At 39.4% G+C, this 23,654-nt stretch overlaps 1 pseudogene; it reads right to left on the bottom strand.

Annotated features, from left to right (window-relative positions):
- LOC137025238 (NLR family CARD domain-containing protein 3-like) overlaps positions 1-10,859 on the bottom strand; it is a 47,229-nt pseudogene extending 36,370 nt beyond the window's left edge.
- Between the last annotated feature and the right edge of the window lie 12,795 nt (positions 10,860-23,654).

Raw genomic sequence — 23,654 nt, 5'->3', positions numbered from 1 at the left:
AGTTTTATGGATTAATCCATCAAGGACAATTTCAATATTACTGGAGTCGTTACTCAAGAATATTTTCTATACTCTATTATCAAACTATTTTGGGTAAGATGTTTTTGTGTATCACTGATAATACCTATGTTTGTTGTGTCCTCACCTCACATCAGCACTAGAGTCTCCTGGACTGAAGTGAATTGGAGGAGCCATAAATATAAAACAAATTCTTCATATTCTCTCACCTTTTCTTTGTCTTTATGTCAATTTCCCCAGAGAGACTGTCCATGACGAAACTTTGTTCCTGCAAAGGAACTGAACACACACATACCGGCTATTCAGGTAAAACCAGTAGAACTCTGCTGTGGTTTTAGTGTCTGGAGTTAATGTGCTCATCAAATCATATCAGAGACTGCTGCCATTATTTCAAACGCAGCTGTTTGAAGTATCAATTACTAACTGTTATTAGACATCTTGATGGTTCTAAAGGCTAATTAATGTCTTGTGAGTTTTGGTTTGTTAATGAAGTTTGATTGCGGAGTCCAGTACTCACCTGTGTAGAGCTGCTGATGTTCACTTCCTCACTGCTGTCTCCAATATTACCTTTTAAATGCAGAATTGTTTTGGTTTTTGTTTCAGACAATTTAAGGATTCAGTGAAGCATAAATTGCGATACTTACCATTTTTTATCTCCTCTCATAATTTGAAATGGTTCCTGATTTAATCGTTTCACTTTTACCTGTCATCTGAGGAGGAGTCTGAAAAGACACCAAACAGCATTTAAAGGGGCAGTAGGTATTTTATGCCCTGAAAGCATGTAATAGTTGTGTGATCATGTGGTGTGTAAATTCAGCACCTGTTATAAATCAGTGCAGCTGCACAAGTAATGGTTGTGGATGTAATCGAGTCAAATAAATTATTATTAACTAAATTACCATATACTGGTTTGTGGATCCAGTCCTCTACCATAACAGTGAAATGTAATGTAAACATATATTAACAAACACAGGGAAAAAATTAAGCCTAATCTCTCTCTCTCTCTCTCTCTCTCTCTCTCTCTCTCTCTCACACACACACACACACACACACACACAAATGAAAGAATAGGCATTTCTTGTTTGATTATTAATTAAAAAAAAAAAAGTTTTTAGTGATCTATTTAATCAAAAAATGCAGTAAAAACAGTAATATTGCGAAATGGTATTACGATTTAAAATAGCTGTTTTCTATGTGAATATATAGTAAAGTGTAATTTATTCCTGTGATCAAAGCTGAATTTTCAGCATCATTAATTCAGTCTTCAGTGTCACATGATCCTTCAGAAATCATTCTAATATGATGATTCAAGAAACATTTCTGATTATTATGATTGAAAATAGTTGTTGTTTCATATTTTTGTGGAAACCATACCATTCAAACATTTGTGGTAAGATAAAAAAACAGAGAAATTATTCATCAAGGATGCATTTAATTTATTAAAAGTGACAGTGACAAAAATGCAAATAAATTCTGAACTTTCTATTCATCAAAGAATCGAGAAAAATTAAATGTATCATGGTTTTCACAACAATTTTAAGCAACCGTTTTCAACATTGATAATAATCAGAAATGTTTCTTGAGCAGCAAATCATCATATTAGAATGATTTCTGAAGGATCATGTGACACTGAAGACTGGAGTAATGATGCTGAAAATTCAGCTTTGATCACAGGAATAAATTACACTTTACTATATGTATATTCACTTAGAAGCTATTTTAATTTGAAATAGAAGCTATTAAATAGAAGCTATTACTATTTAATAGAAGCTATTCACTTAGACAGCTATTTTAATTTGTAATAATATTTCGCAATATTTCTGTTTTACAGTATTTTTGATTAAATAAATGCAGCCTTAACGAGCATAAGAGTCTTCTTTCAAAACATTAAAAATGTTTGTCAATTAGAACTGCATTATTCATATACTTTGTCACTAAATACCTTGAGATGGCTTAAAAAAACACACAAACCCATTATTGGTGTGTTCATTGTCTTCACGTTTCATCAGTCAATGGGTCATTCTACAGAAACGTCCACTTTTCTGTTCCTAGACTTTACAGAAATATTACACTTGAAAAACACTTTAGGATTACAAGTTTTTTTATATTTTAATATGAAACAATATGTTATTTGAACAATTAAACCTTCTTGAGCCATCAATGTGGCAATATTTGTTTTTTAATTAATTATAATAATTCCAAACACCACAGAAGTGCCTGTCCCCTCAGTCATGTACAGAGGGAAAGGGCTTTATTTTGAGCTCAGAAACAGGGTTTTCTACCATTTCAAATACAATAATGTATACATAACTATCAAATATATAATACAAATGTCATAAAAAAAACAATTGCCAAATAAATATTATAAAATATATAATGAATGTAGTTGTCCCCTGGTGTTGTGTCACTGGTGTTACCTTTAACAAAAATCTCTTATTTTGAATTAACAAATCACACTGATGACATCACTTGACTTCCTTCTTCCTATTTCCTGAAGATCAATGAAGAAAGGCCAATGGAAAGTCATCTATCTCTTTTCAGTTATCAGAAATTTTAATTAGAAAATCACAATTTCATATGAAGCTTTTAGTTGAAGTCACTGGTGTGACCTACTTTATTGCTAGGGAATTATAAAAAACTAGAATACATCATGATTGAATATATCATGATTGACAACATGTGGGTTGACACCTTGCAGCAGCCATTTTGTAAAATGCATTTTTCATGAAAATTGTCACTGGTGTTACCTTTTTATAGATAAACTTTATTTAAAGCTTTTCATTTAGTTCTTTTGCATAAAATAGCACTAATATTACATGATTATAACTTTTCTTTCTCATTGTTAATCCTCCTTTGGGCAGATATGGCTAAATTCAGTGCAGCGACTTTACAGACAGCGTATTTTACAGACAGTTTTAAAATGTTGTTTATGATCTTTTACTGACTGCTTTCACTAAGTGTCAATGATAGTCTTTGATTGTATACCAAATGTAAAAATTTAGTCCAATCTACTTAATTCTAGTTGAAGAATAAGGATCTTTGGTATTAAGCGTTACTGGTGATTCATTTTGTCACTGGTGTTACTGTTTTTTGTCTGTCACATTAAATAAAATGTGTCATATGTGACATGGTAATAATTTTACGTCCATTGAATTCTGCTACACTCAAGAATTAAGATGTAAAGGATTGCATCATTACTTTTTTATAACCGTTTTTCAAATATTTTCATTGTTATAGCAAATACATGGTTGCGAAATTGAATTATCATCATTCAATCACACTTTTTAACAAACATGATAAAATAAAAAAACACAATCTCCTTATTTTTAGCATTATCATTATTTTTCTGTAACTCTGACTGCATGTGCTGAAAAATTTGAGAAATAATATTTCATAAAAATGTTTAAAAATGCCAGAGAAGTAAGCTAACAACAGTGACAAAAAATGGGTACATGCTGTCTTTAAATAAATGTAAAAAAAAAAAAAAAAAAAAATCATTAAGCTGTCATTTATGTGTATTCATAAAGTCAAAGTATAATATAATAATGTGATCTAAGTTTAAATGTTAAAAAAAGAAATACATGTAATTTTTGCTATTTAAAAAAAAGGAGCGGGCTGTTCGAAATAACGCCTTGTCTTCCTGTTTCAGTTTAAATTACGTCAACACATTGAAGAATGTGACGTTGAGTTCCGTTGGATTGTGCATAGTTATGACCAAATCGCTCTCCCTGGCCTGAACTCTGCAATCACTCGCCTCATGCAGAACTGGATTGCTATTATAGGTGCAATATGTAAGATTTTTGCAGTAAAATATCCAAAAACCCCTAGGCCAGTTTTATATATTTTGTTCACTTGAGTACTTACAATATCCCAAATGTTTCCAATTATTGGATAAATTGCAATTTTAACCAAGGCTCTGGGACATGTGAGGAGTCGCCTGTCAATTGCGTCATACACGCGTTACCCTCGGTTTCCGGTTTTATTTTGTAGAAACCATGGAAACACTAAAGACGCTTTAATATATTACAAGTTTTAATAGACAAGGGAACAACTGTTTTGATATATTTATACACAGAAAACGAATTATTGTTATATAGCTCATAGGGGTGTGACGAGATCTCGTGCGAGACTAATATGTGACGAGATTTCTCGTCGAGGCGAAAAGTAGTCTCGTGATGTTGCCATGACAGAGTGGTTAGGATGATTAGGAAAGAATATGCCACCGCTTCGTTTACATTACGCCTCCACTGTCATTTTGCTTTGTATTTAAATAAAAAACATTTAATCCAGCTTGATAACGGCGCTCCATATTTGGGTGATTCTTCAATTAGGGGAACTTTTATGTCCCCAGATTATACATTAAAATACTATATTATAAAATAAATAGTTTAGTTATTTCACCACCAAAAAATGTTATACACTAAAATCAGTATGATTTCCATTTTTAAAAATGTTTTCATCACTAATATTTGGCTACTCAAGCCTTGTCCCCAACCCAGACTTTAAAACTTGTCTGCTCTGAAAATGTGATAAAATGTTATCAGTTCATTAAAAAAATCACAATATATGTTTAAACAGTAACTTATAAAGGCACTTGATGCATAATTTGGGTTCATATCTGTGCAATTTGTGAATATTTTTAACAATTTAGTATTGTCCACAACAATACTGTCATTACCGCGACAGTCTATGATTACAACAAGGATTTTTTTGAGGGTAAGACTTGTTTATGCCATAACCATGGAAATGAAGACCAGCAGGGGAGCACATGTCAGCCATGGAAGAACAGTGACATTTGATGTCTGAAAAAGTAAGTAATTTAATCATGAATTCCTTCTGATCATGGAGTAGACTTATTCAGCATCATCATTACCATAAATGCTGTAGCAGCAATATTGTGATAAATATATGTATATATTCACATGATTTATGTGTATTTAAAGTTCTTTTTGTACTAGCTGTTGAGTGATGTTAGCAAATCCATGACCTAGCATCTTTTTTTCCTGAAAAAAAAAAAAAAAATGTCATTACTGCAACACGTCATTACCAACACACAACTTGTGATGGTAATGACAAGTGATGGTGGTAATGACATGTTCTGTGTCACTATCTATATCATATTATGTGTTTATAAATTAAGTTAAAGAAGCATAATAGTGTTATTTTACAATGAAACTTAAATGAGATGCCTTACTTCCTAAAACTATTTTTTCTTATTTTTTAACCAGAATGGCTCCCAAGAAATCAGCTGAAAGGTCTAGAGATTATAGAAAAAATTTTAATACCATGAGCAAGATCCTAAGCAAAAACATTGGGTCACCACAATACCCCCACATGACACACAATGGCATGGCTAGAGTTAATCTTCAGGACACATTGCTCATTGAGTGACTACACTATGCCTGTCATTGAAACTAGGGCCCAGTATTGTGTTCTCTCCACATCCCATCCATCTCCCTTTATCATCTCTAATTCACATTTTGAATGTTCAAATACATGTTTGAAAGCAAACACATTTCATTATATGCATTGTTAGTTTTAACCCAATGCAACTTTTATGAGTTTGAAAACTTTTCTGTTTTCTGTTTAAAACTTTCATGTTAAACTTTTATGTTAAAAACTTTATTTCACCTAATGGTACTAGTCATAGTTATGATATGTTTCTGAAGGATATTTTTATGCTGTTTTATCCCATTGTGACAACTGATTCTCTAGAAAATATTGTATGGTTTCTTCATGATTGAAATAAACATGTTCAAGTTGATGGTTGTGTCATATTTATATATATCTCCTCACATCTGTCCATTTCTTTCAACAACACTCACCAGAAGTCATTATTTAATCCTTTAAATTTGCTTTATGTATCAGTGCACTTTTCATTTATGTCATTACCAAAACACTACATCATTACCAGAACAGTATGTCATTACCGCCACGTTGCTTAATTTACAGAAAACATACCTTTAAAACTGTTTTATGTTCAATCTTGAGGTGCTACATGAAAAGCCTAATGAAATACTCATCCACCTATTCAAAGAAAAAACATCTCAAATTAATTTTCCAGAAATTAAACAAAAGTGTGCTTTGATGAACACAGAAAAACACATTTTGATGGTAAGAACAATAAAATATATGTAATTCGCTGAATGGAAACATTTTGTTTTTTATACGTATTGTTGAAGGTTAACAATGTTTACAAGATAAATGAGTTTAAATGATCTCCTTGATACATTCTTTGCATTATGATACTTTTTGATGTTGTGATGGTAATGACGTTTTGCAGTGCCAGTTGGCAAATAGATATAAAATACTCAAATTATATTTAAGCTCAGTCATGGCCATTATTATATCTTTACATCAAAGCATGTAAACATTGTCATGACAAAATTCTAACAAAATTCAACCAAATTTCATTCATCAAAATTTAAGATGGCAAAATAGCCCCCAATTGAAGAATCACCCATTTAAAAAGTTACGCGCGAGCGCGCATTCAAACGCGATTTCTCCCTGATGAATGCAAATATCTCTCGATATGAAAGCTATTTTAGGATGGGCAGTGTAGTTGTAACCATCTCTTAGCTCTGTATCAGAGAAAAATTTGGTATTATTTGCACTTTGAATATTGAGAGAGTGTGATTATGGTTGCACTTATTGTAAAGTGTTACCATAAAAAATGAATAACAGTTTTCTCTTAATCTTATTAAGCACAAACAGTAAGGTTTCATTAGTTAATGCACTGTGAACTATCATGAACTAACAATGAATGACTATTTTTATTAACTAACATAAACAAAGATTAATAAATACTGTAGCAAATATATTGCTCATTGTTAGTTGATGTTGGTTAATACATTAATGTTAATAAATGAGCCCTTACTGTCACGATCACCTGTGAGAGTGCCTTCAGCCTCTAGAGGGCACTCCTTCCCGGACTCATTGTTTCACTCATTTCATGAACTACATTTCCCATATACACTCCCTGGACTAATTACCATTCATCATTGCACCCAGCTGTTTTGTGTTTGTTAATTAGTGTTTGTCTATTTAATCTCAGTTGTGTCTGTCCCTGGTTGTGGTTCGTTGTTTTTTGTTACGTGCTCTTTGTTTCTCTGGCTTTTTGTTTTATGGACTGGGATTCTGGATTTTGACCCCTTGCCTGGCTTTGGATATATGTTTCAGGATTCCCCAATAAACAACCGCTGCAATTGGATCCTATCTTCTTGTTTTTTTATGTGCACCGTGACAGAACGAACCAACATTATAAGGATCCAGCAGCATGAGGACTATTCCGTCAGCCACTTGCAGGGAGCGTGTGGCTCTGCTTGGGGCAGTGATGGCTCTACGCCAGGAGGGAGAAGAGGTAGGATGCTTCGCCAAGGTCTTTTGGACGATGGCGGTGGGGCTGAGATACAACGACGCGGCGCTGAAGGATACTTTTAATTGCTGTCTCGACGATCCTCTGCCTCAATGTGAGATGGAGGGGCTACGGAGTTTAGATTTCTGGAGGTTCGCCACATATCTTCGCCGTCGGAGGGAATGGACCTCACTGAGTCAGCCAGGCAGTTTGCATGCTCCAGCCCATGATTCCGTTTCAGAAGGCATTGAGGAGGTGGGCACTGAGCCTCAGCTTCACCCCGGTAAAGGGAGGAGGAGGAGGAGAAGGAAGAAGTCTCCAGCTAGTGAACCCGTTCCAGTCAGTGAGTCCACTTCAGAGCCCGCTCCAGCCAGTGAGTCCACTCCAGAGCCCGCTCCAGCCAGTGAGTCCACTCCAGAGCCCGCTCCAGCCAGTGAGTCCACTCCAGAGCCCGCTCCAGCCAGTGAGTCCACTCCAGAGCCCGCTCCAGCCAGTGAGTCCACTCCAGAGCCCGCTCCAGCCAGTGAGTCCACTCCAGAGCCCGCTCCAGCCAGTGAGTCCACTCCAGAGCCCGCTCCAGCCAGTGAGTCCACTCCAGAGCCCGCTCCAGCCAGTGAGTCCACTCCAGAGCCCGCTCCAGCCAGTGAGTCCACTCCAGAGCCCGCTCCAGCCAGTGAGTCCACTCCAGAGCCCGCTCCAGCCAGTGAGTCCACTCCAGAGCCCGCTCCAGCCAGTGAGTCCACTCCAGAGCCCGCTCCAGCCAGTGAGTCCAGTCCAGAGCCCGCTCCAGCCAGTGAGTCCAGTCCAGAGCCCGCTCCAGCCAGTGAGTCCAGTCCAGAGCCCGCTCCAGCCAGTGAGTCCAGTCCAGAGCCCGCTCCAGCCAGTGAGTCCAGTCCAGAGCCCGCTCCAGCCAGTGAGTCCAGTCCAGAGCCCGCTCCAGCCAGTGAGTCCAGTCCAGAGCCCGCTCCAGCCAGTGAGTCCAGTCCAGAGCCCGCTCCAGCCAGTGAGTCCAGTCCAGAGCCCGTTCCAGTCAGTGAGTCCACTTCAGAGCCTGTTCCAGTTAGTGAGTCCACTTCAGAGCCTGTTCCAGTTAGTGAGTCCACTTCAGAGCCCGCTCCAGTTAGTGAGTCCACGTCAGAGCCCGTTCCAGTCAGTGAGTCCACTTCAGAGCCCGTTCCAGTCAGTGAGTCTACTTCAGAGCCCGCTCCAGTCAGTGAGTCCTCTCCAGTCAGTAAGTCCACTCCAGAGCCCGCTCCAGTCAGTGAATCCACTCCAGAGCCCGTTCCAGTCAGTGAGTCTACTTCAGAGCCCGTTCCAGTCAGTGAGTCCACTTCAGAGCCTGTTCCAGTCAGTGAGTCCACTTCAGAGCCCGCTCCAGTTAGTGAGTCCACGTCAGAGCCCGTTCCAGTCAGTGAGTCCACTTCAGAGCCCGTTCCTGTCAGTGAGTCTACTTCAGAGCCCGCTCCAGTCAGTGAGTCCGCTCCAGTTAGTGAGTCCACTTCAGAGCCCGCTCCAGTTAGTGAGTCCACTTCAGAGCCCGTTCCAGTGAGTGAGTCATCTTCAGAGCCCGCTCCAGTCAGTGAGTCCACTTCAGAGCCCGCTCCAGTCAGTGAGTCTACTTCAGAGCCCGCTCCAGTCAGTAAGTCCGTTCCAGCTCGTGAGTCCGTTCTTGAGATCACTGAGGAGGTGGGCGCTGAATCTTCGCTTCCCACACGGAAGAGAAGGAAACGGAGGAGGAAGGCTCCAGCCAGTGAGTCCGCTCCAGCCAGTGAGTCCGCTCCAGCCAGTGAGTCCGCTCCAGCCAGTGAGTCCGCTCCAGCCAGTGAGTCCGCTCCAGCCAGTGAGTCCGCTCCAGCCAGTGGGTCTACTACAGAGGCCGCTCCAGCTAGTGAGTTCATTTTGGGTGTGCCACCGCCTCACCCTCATAAGCAGAGGAGGAGGAGAAGGGCTTCCTCCATCCTACAAGGCCTGGAGGCCACTCTAGAGGTTGTTCTTTGTTTCTCCAAGCGCCTTGCCCTGCCGGCGCCGCAGCCCCAGTCTGAGCACGCTGCCGTCCCAGAGCAGCCCCAGTCTGAGCACGCTGCCGTCCCAGAGCAGCCCCAGTCTGAGCACGCTGCCGTCCCAGAGCAGCCCCAGTCTGAGCACGCTGCCGTCCCAGAGCAGCCCCAGTCTGAGCACGCTGCCGTCCCAGAGCAGCCCCAGTCTGAGCACGCTGCCGTCCCAGAGCAGCCCCAGTCTGAGCACGCTGCCGTCCCAGAGCAGCCCCAGTCTGAGCACGCTGCCGTCCCAGAGCAGCCCCAGTCTGAGCACGCTGCCGTCCCAGAGCAGCCCCAGTCTGAGCACGCTGCCGTCCCAGAGCAGCCCCAGTCTGAGCACGCTGCCGTCCCAGAGCAGCCCCAGTCTGAGCACGCTGCCGTCCCAGAGCAGCCCCAGTCTGAGCACGCTGCCGTCCCAGAGCAGCCCCAGTCTGAGCACGCTGCCGTCCCAGAGCAGCCCCAGTCTGAGCACGCTGCCGTCCCAGAGCAGCCCCAGTCTGAGCACGCTGCCGTCCCAGAGCAGCCCCAGTCTGAGCACGCTGCCGTCCCAGAGCAGCCCCAGTCTGAGCACGCTGCCGTCCCAGAGCAGCCCCAGTCTGAGCACGCTGCCGTCCCAGAGCAGCCCCAGTCTGAGCACGCTGCCGTCCCAGAGCAGCCCCAGTCTGAGCACGCTGCCGTCCCAGAGCAGCCCCAGTCTGAGCACGCTGCCGTCCCAGAGCAGCCCCAGTCTGAGCACGCTGCCGTCCCAGAGCAGCCCCAGTCTGAGCACGCTGCCGTCCCAGAGCAGCCCCAGTCTGAGCACGCTGCCGTCCCAGAGCAGCCCCAGTCTGAGCACGCTGCCGTCCCAGAGCAGCCCCAGTCTGAGCACGCTGCCGTCCCAGAGCAGCCCCAGTCTGAGCACGCTGCCGTCCCAGAGCAGCCCCAGTCTGAGCACGCTGCCGTCCCTGAGCAGCTCCAGTCTGAACAAGTTGCCGTCCCAGAGCAGCTCCAGTCTGAACCCGCTGTCGTCCCTGAGTACTCCGCTCTCCCTGATACGGCCACGAAGCACCCTTGGCCAGCCCTGTCGCCATCGTCCAAGCCTTCTGCCCTGCTGCCGCCGTCCAAGCCTTCTGCCCTGCCGCCGCCGCCCAGATCTTCTGCCCTGCCGCCGCCGCCCAGATCTTCTGTCCTGCCGCCATCATCCAAGCCTTCTGCCCTATCGCCGCCGCCCAGGCTTTCTGCCCTGCCGCCACTGCCCAGGCCGTCTGAACCGTTGGAACCAGCCTGGTCAGTTCCTCCGCCACCACCCTGGCAATCAGCCAGGATTTCAGAACCGTTGGAACCAGCCTGGTCAGTTCCTCCGCCACCACCCTGGCAATCAGCCAGGACTCCAGAACCACTGGAACCAGCCTGGTTAGTTCCTCCAGCACCACCCTGGCTATCAGTTGGGCACCCTGGATCTGGCCCACCATCCCTCCCCCTGATCCTCCTCCTGTCCACCTCCCTCCTGAGTTTTTTTTTGTGTTTTTGTTTTTTGTCTGGTGGAGCGTCTGGTAGCCGCTCCTTTGAGGGGGGGTAATGTCACGATCACCTGTGAGAGTGCCTTCAGCCTCTAGAGGGCACTCCTTCCCGGACTCATTGTTTCACTCATTTCATGAACTACATTTCCCATATACACTCCCTGGACTAATTACCATTCATCATTGCACCCAGCTGTTTTGTGTTTGTTAATTAGTGTTTGTCTATTTAATCTCAGTTGTGTCTGTCCCTGGTTGTGGTTCGTTGTTTTTTGTTACGTGCTCTTTGTTTCTCTGGCTTTTTGTTTTATGGACTGGGATTCTGGATTTTGACCCCTTGCCTGGCTTTGGATATATGTTTCTGGATTCCCCAATAAACAACCGCTGCAATTGGATCCTATCTTCTTGTTTTTTTATGTGCACCGTGACACTTACTGTAAAGTGTTACCATTTTTATTTATACTGTTTTTATTTCTATGATCCGTTTGTGGAAAGGAGTTCAGTTAGGAGGTCAAAAGTTGTAGAAGCTCATAAATCATGTACAGTAAGGTCTGAAGAGACTGAAATCATACAGGAGAGAAGCCAGTCAGTTGAGTTTGTGGCAAAACCTTTTACAGTACTTGAGTATTGTTGTCTTTTTTCTGCATATGATAATTCATACTCAGAAAGTAGAAATGAAATGACATTCATTATAAGATGATTAGTTAAAACATTTCAAATACAGCTGCAGAATATTTTTTCTACTCATGTATTTCGCCATTGAGGATTTCTTAAAAATAGTGTGTAAAAATCTTGTCTCGTCTCGTGAACTCAATCTCTCGTCTCGTCTCGTCTCGTCAGATACCCGTCTCGTCACACCCCTAATAGCTCAACAAGTTTAGTCTTATTGTTTAAATCTAATTTCCTGATTTTTTGCGAGTACCATGCTTTACCATGCCTCAAAGAAAAGCACTATTTTGTGAAGTAGCTAACATAGCATAATCAGATGCAGCTTTATTTTTAGTAACAGTAATACAGCATTTTCTCCATCATACAATATGTTTTAAAATTATTTCCATGCCATTTATCAACACAAGACATCCAATATTTAATATGATATTCTAAAATTGATCTATCTTAATGCAGTATGTAACAGTGTCTCACAGCAGCCGCCGAGCGAACGCACAGAGTAAAGTTATAACATCATTTTCAACACTCTCAAATGTATCTAATATGATAAACAGAGCTGCGTTACCTCATACTCATGACCAGAAAAGCGTAAGCGCCGCCAGCGGTTGTGTCATAATAAAAGTTCAGCTCCTCGTGAGGCGTGTGTTGCACAATCGCTCCAGCGGCCTCGTTCAACTCCCACAACACTCGCTCCTATCAGTTTTTGATTTCATAGCAGATGAGCAATGATTAGAAGATAACCTGATTTTTGTGGTTGTGATTACCTGCACATCATCATTGATGCATCCTGTATTAGTCAGCACTTTTAATGCTAAATTGAATAGCAAACAATAATAAAGCCATGCTTGTTCTTATAGCATCTCCACTCACATCTTTGTCAAGGCACCCCAAAGTCATTTTGAGTGCTGTAAAGACACTCCTCAAGTGTATTAAGTCCATCAAGGAAAAAAAAAAAAAAAAATCAGCAAAAGGTCCTGAATTCTGTCCTAATCAAAAGAAACAGACAGTAATTAGGTCTAATGTAAATTAGTATATGTCACTCAGTAATTAAAGCTGGCCATTTCTTAGAGATCTCAGCATTAGGTAGTTGATCACAAATGATTCTTGTCTGCGCTGTGAAAGCATCATCAGTTCATCCACAAGCTGAAGATCAGGATAATTTTTCTGCATTTCAATCATCAATATGGTCTGACAACATGAACGCAACTTCAGAGGGAAAAAAAAATGTTTTTTTAAGAGGTTTATAGGCCTCGTAAGAGGGGCAGCATAGGCCATAATTGTTGTAAAACAAACATTAGTCCAGTCAGCTTTATTTATATGGCGCTTTATACAATATACTGTTCAAAGCAGCTTTACAGTGATAACAGGAAAATGATTCAATGACGCAGAGTTCATTTCAGCTGTACAGCAGCTCTAAGAGAAAATAGTGTCATTGTTCAACTGAAGTCAGTTCCATTGTAAAGATCATAAATTATTAAATTAGTTAATTCCATCTGTAGTTATGCAGAAAACAGTGATGTCATCATTATTGAAATGAACACACTGATCAATGTTAGTGAAATTCATTCATACACAATAATGAAAAGCCTCTTATAAACATTTGTGAAAAAATTAAGACATTGATCAAAAACTACATTTACATGTGCAAAAATAATGTATTTCAAGGGGATTTTATGGTACATATTTACCTCTAAATTATACACTATTTATCTGTAATACCAAGTAACCACTAGATGGCTGCAGCAGATGGTGTTTTTTGAGGTACCACGTGACAATGAATGGGAAGAACATGGCTCTCAAATCCATCAGCAGACCTCAAACAGTGTGGCGATTCTACCAAATCATGTTATCATCAATGAAACAACTCACCTTGTACTTCAGGAGTAGTTTGACCCACTATCCAAGGATGGTAACAATGGTATTGACTTGCTTCTCAGTGCATGTAATTTCCTTCAAGTGTGAACCTCCAGAAAATGACTATGTCTCATGTTTACATTTCAAATCATTCAAAAAAAGTATGCAGTGACTTTATTGTTGTAAACACTTTTATGCCCTTGAATCACCAGTTGCAATAGTTTACATGAACAGCATTGCGATATTTATTTTCATTCATAATTTATGCATTTTTACATTAATTAGATGAACAGACAATGAACAATATTGCAACATTTATTTTTATTCATCATGTATGGATTTTTTTTTTTTTTTACATCAATTAAAAAATATTGTAAAATAATTCAAAGTCAAAGATGACCAAAATTAGCTCATTCTATGGACAAAAACATTATTCATTTTTGGGTGAGATATTCCTTTAGATGTAATTTAAGGTTGAGTAGGGTGTCTATTTCATGCCAAAACCATGCGTGTTTGCAAAAGCAAAGTCCATGGGTCTTTTGAAGGTTAACTTCAGACAATTAAAGCATGTGTCTGCTGTAGGAAACCTTGAAAACCAATGCTGCCTGAGAATCTTCCTTGTGTAGGAATTCAATCGTAGGTTGTGTGGAGAAGACAATTGGTGGTACACAACTTGTGCCAGTTGCAAAACCTATTATTTTCTCCAAATTTGGCTGGCTCTTCCTCTTCCTCATTTTGAGCTCCTGCCCCTTCAATCTAAAAGTAAAGTGCCCTTTCGGTCTTATCGTGGTGCCCCTGGAACACAATTTGAACCGATGGGAGAAAAATGTTAATTTTCCATCTATTCTGCTATATTCCCTCTGCACTTATAAATAATCATTATTTAAAATGGTTATAAATGGTGTAGTTTTAAAATAGCTACAACAAAATAAAAACACAAGGGCACATATTTGATAGGTCTTATCAATATATTTTATTAACATTTAATGAAATACTAACATAGCTGCTAGAATTGCTTTTTTACATTTATTTGAATTCTTCTGTTTATTGTGCATGCAGTGAATATTTGTCTCATTTCAAACACCACCATTGTGGTGATAATGTTTTCTGTTACAGCCAGATTTGTTTTTTAATTTAAGTTTGGCCTCCAGTAGCTCTGTAGTGAGCTTTCACACTTATGTCCACATGAAGAAAATCAGCCGGTACAAAAAAATCTGACACCTCCTTCAACTTGCCATTCTTTTTTCCTTGGAAAACTAGTCACCCAGTCACTCTCATCTTTTGTCTGATATAGTCATGTTTTGTTATATCATGGCTATGCTTATCAAAGAGATGTTACTGAATGGTTTAGAGCAGGGGTTCCCAAACACATTCCTGGAGGCCCACCAACACTGCACATTTTTCATGTCTCCTTTGTCTGACACACCCATTTTAGATCTTTGGGTCACTACTAATGAGCTGATGTCCTTAATCAGCTGTGTTTGATTGAGGAGACATGCAAAATGTGCAGTGTTGGTGGGCCTCCAGGAATGTGGTTGGGAACCACTGGTTTAGAGCAAAAAAGCAGTAGTACTTTTTGTTTGTATGGTCCGCCACCACCTTTTTTCTTCTTTAGCATCATGACTGTCACATCAGAATGATCAGATTAATTAGATTCTCTGCTGAGCCAATGAACTAGAACGTGTCACATGCTTTCCTTTACAGGGTTGAGATTTTGACGTTTTTGACTGAACCTTTCATCTCTTATTTTGTTTGAGCTGTGAATAAAACATATGAGTTCAAACAACATATTGAAATTATGAAGGCCTGTCCAAAGTAAAATATTCAGTGTGCAGATTTTAATAACAATGCAACTATTAATTTCCAGGCTCTATTAGCAATAGTAGTCGTAGTGGCAGTACCAGCATTAGTGATGCATGAATATAGCAAAAATCATAATCATTGCAAAGTGCAGACCTGCCAACCTGTACACATTTTGACATTAAAGTAAACTGGTACAATAGGCCTTTTACACAGTACACATAATAACCGCAATGTCATAATACAAGTGTTCAAGTGCTGTTGAAGGCACATATCATACTTGCTCAAGAGTATCATCAACTCTGCAAAGTTGCCATGATTAAGTGCATTGTTTTCCAATGTAGAAGAAGCCACTGCTTTATCTCCTCTGTCCTTTTGCCTGAGGATGAGCAAAATAATCGAACTTATCAGTCTCCTCATCTACACTAATTAGATCTTCTGCCTGACTGCTGTTGTCTCACTGAAGATCAATGTCTCTGTCTCTTTATTTTTCTCACTTTCCTCAACATAAGGCTTATCTGTATTAAACCACAATCATATTTGAAATAAGTCAAAAAAAGGCTAATATCACTGAAATTTAATTGAAAAAATAATAAAATAAAACCTGAACTAAATAAAAAAGAATTTATTCAGTGTAAGTAACTTTGGATAAAAGCGTTTGCCAAATGCATGAATGTAAATGTAGCTACTATAATCACTGTACCTTGAGTCACCAGTTCCTGTATGTTTGTCTTCTTGAAAAAATATCTATCAGTTGAGCACATTTTGCCGCGTCATCTTCCAATGCCTTTCTTTTTTTTTTTTTTTACAGGCTTTTTCAGCTCCTCATGGCATCATTTTACTATCCATTTTATCCTTCCCGTGATTAGCTCTCTCTCGCTAACTCACTCTACAGCATCAAATGATGTTTTGGTTTAAAACATCATGATGTTTTGAACTTTTAAAAACTGGCATCCCATCCACATTCACTTGAAGTTCCAGGCATATACCGCTAGCCAAGCTGCACTTATTTGCCTCCAAAGTGGTCTTGATTGACTTCAGGATTTCAAAGTAATGGTATGTCCCACCAGCCTTTTCCTGGACAACCACTGACTCTGACCGTGAAGTCCTAAGTAGTGTTCTTGCATCAGCTGGCAATGAAGGATGATGGTACTTTAGAATTGAATAAATTATTCAATGCACTGTTATGTTTTCTTCCAGTGCCCAGGTTGCCAATCTATTTTTCAGATGAGCTTCCTCTTCTTCAACAGATCTACTGTTATCAGACTGTAAAGAATCTAACTCGGAAAGAGATTCACAGCCCATAAAGTCCTCCTCAGTTTTAACTGGATATTCATAATTGTCAGCTGGTAAATGTTCAGCCCTACAACCAAAACCAAACTGAATTGACTCCAAATGTTGGTTAACTCTTTCTCTAGATTTTCGACGAGAAATGGCAATCAGTTTTCAGCATCGAGTTATTAAATACACCACATCATATTTTACATGGCAAAAGCAATAGTCTGCTCACATCGAGATGGTTAGCTACTCTATCCAACAACATAGGGTGAGGGTTAGCTTACATTACCCACACTTAGGAATTTTTAGTGAACTCTATTTGCGATCAGAAAATTAGATTAAAAAAAGATCATGCCTGCTTTGATTGTGTCTAATAACACATCAAATGAACTACATAAGACAATACAATAACCTATAACTGATCAGTAATATCACTAGTGGATTTCACCAGAACCTACTTGGTTTAGCTTGTTCTGCCGTTAGTTTTCCACCTACTAGGTTTAACTTGCTAAGCAATAGAGTTGCTCATCTGCAGCTTGCTTTCCAGGTTGGGGGCACGCACGAGTGCTTCGTGGTCAAAAGTGGTGATTATGGCTCTGGGTCTGGCGGGGTCCTGGATTGGGGATGAACACTCTCCAGACATCGGATGATGGCTTCTCTCCAGTTTAATCCAATGGTGTCTGGGAGGTCAACAGCATGATGGAAGTTCACCCCGATCCAGAACATTGATTTCAGGGTCTTGTCTTCAAAGGAACACGTGAGGGCAAGGTGAAAATAACTTAGAAAAAGATAAAAAATCATGGTCCTCTTGAGCCACAACCACAAACTTTGTGGCGTAATCCTTTTTAGGTCCGGTCATCTGTAATATGCTCGCAGGAACGCAGGCGAAGGCAGGAGGAACAATTCCAAACATTTAATAATATAACTTCAACACAGATGGGCAGGCAAGCATTGCAAACACATAGCATTACTGTGACCTGATAAGTGCATGACAGAGAACAACTTAAATAGTGACAGACGATTAACCCATGATGATTAGTGTCCATGGTGACAGATGGGGGCGGGAACATAGAACAAAGGAATACATGTAATCAATGACAACAAACTGAAAGTCAATTCAAACTGAAACTAAACGGAACTGAACGTGACAGTTATGGAGCTGACCTTCCGGATAATGATAATAGAAAATTTGTTTAGAAAAATATTCTTTTACATCGCATTATTTGTGCACTTCTATTGTTACTGCATTCTCTTAAGATGAATTGCTTGTTATCTTCCACATGTAAGTCACTTTTTGGATAAAAGCATCTGCTAAATGAATAAATGTAAATGCAGTCACCTAGGCCCTGTTTCCACCTGGTATTAAAGGATTAGTTTACTTTAAAATGAGATCCGTTAAACTTGAAGCTGTTGAAAAAATAAAGCCATCAGACAGCAATAAATATTATCTGCAGAATTTTTTACTTCCCTTTTACCTGACATGATCCGTCATTAATGTAACTGTCTTACAACTTCCTAATTTTGGTCTAGGGTTAGAAGAGGCAAAGGTTGTGATGGTGGCAATAGACAAAACACCAAACAAAACTGCCAATAAACATAGTTTATTTTACAATGAAGGAAAAAGGTGTGAGATAATAATAGTAGAAATAATGAAAAGGTATCAAAATAGCAAAAGGAAAAATATAGAATATTTTAGCATATTAAATTTTTAGCATATTATTTTTCATTAGGGTAGGTATACGACCAGGTGTACGTCTGGTGAAATCGGCCCCTGTTAAAGGATTAGTTCACTTTCCTGATAATTTACTCACCCCCATGACATCCAAGATGTTCATGTCTTTCTTTCTTCAGTCGAAAAGAAATTAAGGTTTTTGATGAAAACATTCCAGGATTTTTCTCCTTATAGTGGACTTCAATGGACTCCAGACGGTGTGGACGGACAAATACACACACAATTATGTCAAATACCCCTGTAAACACAGTCGGTTTTGTCTTAAGGGAACGTAAACAGTTGAGAAAGAAAGTAGCTATAGGCTTATTGGATCCGTGCACTGACAGCAGTCTATACCCGCTGCCACCATAAATGATAATCAAAGAACAAAACAAAAAGAAAATCACTCACTGAACTTGACAGAATAACTTTTATTTGCCTTTTTTTTTAAATTTGCCTGTTGTTTGGCACTGACATCAACGTGTGTCTGTGTGTGCGACTATGTTTCAGAGATGTGTTCCATATCAAACATCATTTATCCTTACTTTTTTTTTTTCTTGACTGTAACTGATGGATTCTGCTTTTATTTGTTTATATCAGCTTGCAGCTCAATATTATTTTTTTTATTTTATTTTTTTATTTTTATTTTTTTAACAGACAGACAGACAGATGTACAGACTCTAATAGTGCAATGACCAACAATCTAGTAGTTCCATTTATCCTTACTTTCATAATTTTGGCAAATATTTTTTTGTTGATTAAACATCCTTATTTGATGTTTTTATTCAGAAGTTAACATTGCTATTTTGCTATTTATTCTAACCTAAAAACAGCGCTACATGTTACTCATGAAATGTGTTTACTCAGGCGATAACACCAAAAAGAAAGAGAAACATCAGACTTTATGAAAAAAAATAGGCAAGACACTAGTGATGGGAAGTTCGGATCATTTTACCGACTCAGACTTTTGAGTCTCATTCAGCAAAATGAACGAATCTTTTTTCGAGTCATTTCGTTCATTTTAGCAAAATGTAATTAAAATGTTACTTGTTACTTTCCCAACACATCTACTACTTATACAAACATTGATCACACTACAAACAATACAAAACTACAATGCTATAAGATTCAAAAATTATTAATTCATTCTTTACCTGGGTCTTCAGTTTATGACAAACTGATTAAGCTCACCTCACCTCTTGTCTGACAAGTCTTCGGTCAAATGAAGTGAAGTCATTCCTTAATGACATGACAGGCAGCCCCATATGCTAAATCAATGCAGTCTGAGCTGCAAAGAGAATTGATTAGTTCGTTTCATGAGTCTTTCGGGTTTTGAGTCGTTCCTTAATCACGTGACAGACCCATATGCTATTTCTGAGATTTCTGTCACTATGTTTTTGTTACTGTTTCTTGAGGATCTGTGGTGTGTTATTTATAAATATTTATAAATAAATGAAGCCCTGTTATAAATAAAATACTGATTAATTTATATTTTTGACTGTCTATCTGTAAAAAAACACTAGGCTATATAATAATATAATAATCCAAGTCTACAATACAAAGTATTTATAGCCTAGTTTGTTTATTTTTACTCCAATTTTGAGTTTGCTGTTATAATAATTGCTTTTCCTAGGCAGACTTGACATATTGAATATATGTAAAAGAAGATTGCTCAAAAAGGACATAATGACATAAATTAAAAGCAAATAATATTTTGAATTTGAATTATTAATGTTAGTTTAAAACATTAAGGTTATGATAACTTCAGCTTTAACTGTTGTAACCCAAACTGAAATAAAACTGGAGAGTTAAAGTTATTTACTTAGAAATATAATGTGCTTGGGTCACACAGCCTGACTGTATTGACTGCATTGGTTTAGCGTATGAGTCTGTCACGTGATTAAGGAACGACTCAAAACCCGAAAGACTCACGAAAAGAACTAATCAATTCTGTTTCCGGCTCAGACTGCATTGACTGAAACAGGTGAACTACTACTAGCAGTACAGAACCTATAAAATATTGCATATGCGCGACTGAACGAATCACCCCCTGAGACGACTTGTTCTTCCCGAGTCATATTAAAGATTCGTTCAAAATTAATGAATAGTTCAAGAACGACACATCACTACAAGACACAGTGTGAGAATTATTAGCAACACTAGCTTTGCTGTTATATTAATGTTTTATGATAGTTTGAGCTCAAACTAACCAAAGTAAAACCTTTAACATTTTAATCATTAAATTAAACAAACTGAATTCATATAAATGGTTATTATTTTGACAATAGTGTCATCTGTTCGCAGAAAATTTAAAGGAAAAACTCCATTTTAAGCATCGTTGTCGTGTAAACATACCTTTTATAGGGTCATGAAACCCTAAATAAATTTTTCTGAGATTTTAACAGAGTTATGTGTGTTGAAAAGTCAATATTACCATCCATTAGTTTTGATTGTAGGAGAAAAAAAAAGTTAATTTTATACCTTTTCAACTTCCAGGTTTAAATACATCTTTGTGTCAATGTCACAGGATGTGATGTCTGGTACTATATTACAATATTTCTCATACTATAGTACAATAGTGACTCATTGTGTCTCTTAATTATTTGTGAGAGTGTGTCCTTATCCTATGAGAAGACTTGTTGCTTAATTCATGACAGCACGTGTTGATTTCCTCTGATAGGCGCTTCAAACAGTGAGTTCACATAAAATAAGTTAGAGATGCATTAGTGGATCAAAAACAGGTGTGTTTTTGCTTTGTAAGAGATGCTGCGTTGCACAAGTTCTCTTCAATACATCTTCAACACACTTCTACACTGTGAGTGTAACCAGTCTTTATGGCTCTTTAACCGATCAAACGGCTTGTGAAAATGCCACAAAATAAGTCTGTAGATGCAGAGAACAAGATGCAAATGGCTGTGCATTTATTTGTGCATTTACATTATAGCAAAAACCATGTGTATACAGTGGGTACGGAAAGTATTCAGACCCCCTTAAATTTTTTACTCATTGTTATATTGCAGCCATTTGCTAAAATCATTTAAGTTCGTTTTTTTTCCTCATTAATGTACACACAGCACCCCATATTGGCAGAAAAACACAGAATTGTTGACATTTTTGCAGATTTATTAAAAAAGAAAAACTGAAATATCACATGGTCCTAAGTATTCGGACCCTTTGCTGTGACACTCATATATTTAACTCAGGTGCTGTCCATTTCTTCTGATCATCCTTGAGATGGTTCTACACCTTCATTTGAGTCCAGCTGTGTTTGCAGCTGGACTCTGCAGCTTACAGCTCACAGTGCATGTCAGAGCAAATGAGAATCATGAGGTCAAAGGAACTGCCTGAAGAGGTCAGAGACAGAATTATGGCAAGGCACTGATCTGGCCAAGGTTACAAAAAACTTTCTGCTGCACTGAAGGTTCCTAAGAGCACAGCGGCCTCCATAATCCTTAAATGGAAGACGTTTGGGACGACCAGAACCCTTCCTAGAGCTGGCCGTCCGGCCAAACTGAGCTATCGGGGGAGAAGAGCCTGGGTGAGAGAGGTAAAGAAGAACCCAAAGATCACTGTGGCTGAGCTCCAGAGATGCAGTCGGGAGATGGGAGAAAGTTGTAGAAAGTCAACCATCACTGCAGCCCTCCACCAGTCGGGGCTTTATGGCAGAGTGGCCCGACGGAAGCCTCTCCTCAGTGTAAGACACATGAAAGCCCGCATGGAGTTTGCTAAAAAACACCTGAAGCACTCCAAGATGGTGAGAAATAAGATTCTCTGGTCTGATGAGACCAAGATAGAACTTTTTGGTCTTAAGCGGTATGTGTGGAGAAAACCAGGCACTGCTCATCACCTGTCCAATACAGTCCAAACAGTGAAGCATGGTGGTGGCAGCATCATGCTGTGGGGGTGTTTTTCAGCTGCACAGATAGGACGACTGGTTGCAATCGAGGGAAAGATGAATGTGGTATCCAAGTACAGGGATATCCTGGATGAAAACCTTCTCCAGAGTGCTCAGGACCTCAGACTGGGCTGAAGGTTTACCTTACAACAAGACAATGACCCTAAGCACACAGCTAAAATAACGAAGGAGTGGCTTCACAACAACTCCGTGACTGTTCTTGAATGGCCCAGCCAGAGTCCTGACTTAAACCCAATTGAGCATCTCTGGAGAGACCTAAAAATGGCTGTCCACCAAAGTTTACCATCCAACCTGACAGAACTGGAGAGGATCTGCAAGGAGGAATGGCAGAGGATCCCCAAATCCAGGTGTGAAAAACTTGTTGCGTCTTTCCCAAAAAGACTCATGGCTGTATTAAATCAAAAGGGTGCTTCTACTAAATACTGAGCAAAGGGTCTGAATACTTAGGACCATGTGATATTTCAGTTTTTCTTTTTTAATAAATCTGCAAAAATGTCAACAATTCTGTTTTTCTGCCAATATGGGGTGCTGTGTGTACATTAATGAGGAAAAAAAAATGAACTTAAATGATTTTAGCAAATGGCTGCAATATAACAAAGAGTGAAAAATTTAAGGGGGTCTGAATACTTTATGTACCCACTGTATTGTGATGCATGTAATGGTCATTTGCAGACTTCATTTGTGGGAAGATTTGATCCTTTTAATGAGGGCGAAATAAAACTGTCTGAATCAGATTCAGAAGCCATTGCTATGTTGTCAGTCGCTTCTCATCCTCCACTTCGCAGCTTAACCATTCCCACGACTGTAGCAAGTTTCAAAACTGTGGTGAGAACTGACTGCTGCTGAAACAGGGGTTTCATAACCCTTTAAATGCTCTTTTAAAAGCTCTGAAAGCAGGATGAATTCTGATTGGCTGTTGATGTTTTTATAGTTCATCAGCTGAAAAAATCATTCTGAATGTGATTCCAACCATACCGTTTCTCTGTGCTGTTATTTTTATAGATCTGATGTGGACTATGCTATTCTTTTATATTTAGAACTATTTTCAGAACTATATCTTCATTGTTATAGTTATTGTATAGTCATAGTTATTGATGTGAACAGGCCTTAAGATTTAATGAATTATTTTATTAGTATATTGAAACATATTGCCTTGTCCAGACCCAGGGCCTTTTCATGGATTCACACTGGTGCCTAGCTGAAAAGTCTAGAAAACAGAACATTTGCAGTTCACAAAGGCCACCAATGGAAGGGAAAAGCTCAGAAGTGACTGACTTGGTTACAGCAAAAGCACAAATGCTTTATACTGTATTCCTTGCTTGCTTTTCTCAAATGAACTGAAGAGGTTCCAGCAAACGTTTGCAAACTGCATCACAAACTTGTGTGGTTGGAACGAAAGCTCTCGACCTGTGGTTAGAAGCATAGTTCCTTTTTAATTTGATGTGTCAGCGTCATTGATTTCTGAGTTCCGTAGTAAACTTCCTCTCTACAGTCATTTATGTAAATGCAGAATTGAAATGAG

Source organism: Chanodichthys erythropterus, chromosome 8 (assembly GCF_024489055.1).
Source record: "Chanodichthys erythropterus isolate Z2021 chromosome 8, ASM2448905v1, whole genome shotgun sequence".
Classification (NCBI taxonomy): Eukaryota; Metazoa; Chordata; class Actinopteri; order Cypriniformes; family Xenocyprididae; genus Chanodichthys; species Chanodichthys erythropterus.
Note: the sequence above shows the minus strand (reverse complement) of the source record. Positions and strands in the feature narration are given on the sequence as shown.